This window comes from Babylonia areolata, chromosome 8, assembly GCF_041734735.1.
Source record: "Babylonia areolata isolate BAREFJ2019XMU chromosome 8, ASM4173473v1, whole genome shotgun sequence".
Lineage (NCBI taxonomy): Eukaryota > Metazoa > Mollusca > Gastropoda > Neogastropoda > Buccinidae > Babylonia > Babylonia areolata.
Window position 1 is genome coordinate 44,009,174 of NC_134883.1, and position 2,500 is coordinate 44,011,673.

Below are 2,500 nucleotides of genomic sequence, written 5' to 3' on the forward strand. Positions count from 1 at the left end.
CCTCTGAACCACTCCTCAGTTTTATTTATACTGGTAGTGACTCAGAGGAGGTGTTAATGTAACGTGGAGGGGACGGCGAAATAAATATGATATTATTGTCGTTTTGTGACATGGAGTTCCTATAACTGATTCTGTCTCAGTGACATTTCTCTCATTTTCTCAAATTGATATTTTAGATTTTACAAGTTACGACGCAAAAAAGAAGAAACTATTGGTGTCACAAGGATAAGTGCTGTCACACATTAAAAAAAAAGTAAGAAAAAAAAAAGAAAAGAAAAAGAATGGATGGACATAAACAGCCTTTCCTGAAACTGATTTACTGTTACCAGTTTTGATTCATCCTGTCTGACTTAAGCGGAGCATCAACAGGAACCTCAGACAGGTAGGGTTACGTAGATTAATCGGCAAGAGCAAATACGAAGAGAAATTAGAGGAAGTAGGCTTCTGACAGAGTGGACAGTCGCCATTATTATTAGACTAACCGCCCCCGTAAAAGCCCACTCGTGTGCATACGAGTGAACGTGGGAGCTGCAGCCCACGAATGAAGAAGAAGAAGATCAGACTAACTGAACTATCTTGTGGGGGTGAAGAGAGCATTGCCCCTAACTACAAAGTGTTACAGACTGGAAAGAATCATAACTGTGAAGAGACCATAGCACCTAACTACAGTATGTTACAGACTAGTAACAATCATAACTGTGACGAGACCATAGCCCCTAACTACAGACCGCTACAGACTGGTCACAACCATAACTGTGAAGAGACCATAGTCCCCTAACTACAGAGTGTTACAGACTGGCCACAACCATAACTGTGAAGAAACCATAGCCCCCTAACTACAGAATGTTACAGACTGGTCACAACCATAACTGTGAAGAGACCATAGCCCCTAACTACAGACCGCTACAGACTGGTCACAACAATAACTGTGAAGAGACCATAGCCCCTAACTACAGACCGCTACAGACTGGTCACAACCATAACTGTGAAGAGACCATAGCCCCTAACTACAGAGTGTTACAGACTGGTCACAACCATAACTGTGAAGAGACCATAGCACCTAACTACAGAATGTTACAGACTTGTAACAACCATAACTGTGAAGAGACCATAGCCCCTAACTACAGAATGTTACAGACAGGTCACAACCATAACTGTGAAGAGACCATAGCCCCCTAACTACAAAGTGTTACAGACTGCTAACAACCATAACTGTGAAGAGACCATAGCCCTCTAACTACAAAGTGTTACAGACAGGTCATAACCATAACTGTGAAGAGGCCATATCCCCCTAACTACAGAGTGTTACAGACTGGTCACAACCATAACTGTGAAGAGACCATAGCCCCCTAACTACAAAGTGTTACAGACTAGTAACAACCATAACTGTGAAGAGACCATAGCACCTAACTACAGTATGCTACAGACTAGTAACAACCATAACTGTGAAGAGACCATATCCCCCTAACTACAGAATGTTACAGACTGGTAGCAACCATAACTGTGAAGAGACCATAGTCCCCTAACTACAGAGTGTTACAGACTGGCCACAACCATAACTGTGAAGAGACCATAGCACCTAACTACAGAATGTTACAGACTGGTCACAACAATAACTGTGAAGAGACCATAGCACCTAACTACAGAATGTTACAGACTGGTCACAACCATAACTGTGAAGAGACCATAGTCCCCTAACTACAGAGTGTTACAGACTGGCCACAACCATAACTGTGAAGAAACCATAGCCCCCTAACTACAGAATGTTACAGACTGGTCACAACCATAACTGTGAAGAGACCATAGCCCCCTAACTACAAAGTGTTACAGACTAGTAACAACCATAACTGTGAAGAGACCATAGCACCTAACTACAAAGTGTTACAGACTGCTAACAACCATAACTGTGAAGAGACCATATCCCCCTAACTACAAAGTGCTACAGACTGGTCACAACCATAACTGTGAAGAGACCATAGCCCCTAACTACAGAATGTTACAGACTGGTCACAACCATAACTGTGAAGAGACCATAGCCCCCTAACTACAGAATGTTACAGACTGGTAGCAACCATAACTGTGAAGAGACCATAGCCCCCTAACTACAAAGTGTTACAGACTGGTAACAACCATAACTTTTCTTGTCATCTTTGTTGTCTGTCTGTCATACTGGTGACCAACACTGGATGGCAGTCAGCGTGAAAGGGGTGTCGTATATTAACCCTTATAGAGCTGTATTATCAATGGTTTCTCCATTGCAACGGGAAATCATTTACAGCTTAGTCTCTTGTGAAGGGACTATGACTCTCAGACACGGAGGCAAAATTGCACTGGCTCTTAAGTGCTCCAGCCTTGGTGGGGGGGGCTAGTTGGCATTTGGGAACCATCCCAACTCCGACTGTCCTAAAACACTCTTGGCCGAGAGAGTGGGGATGTAACTTGGGGCAAGACACTCTCCACTATAATCAAATACTAGCCCAGATGACCGGAACAGTAGTTG

At 43.2% G+C, this 2,500-nt stretch overlaps 1 protein-coding gene across 1 annotated transcript in view; it reads left to right on the forward strand.

Moving 5' to 3' along the window:
* The window catches only part of LOC143284851 (uncharacterized), a 73,800-nt gene that overhangs the window by 610 nt on the left and 70,690 nt on the right, over positions 1 to 2,500 (forward strand). The window lies entirely within an intron of this gene.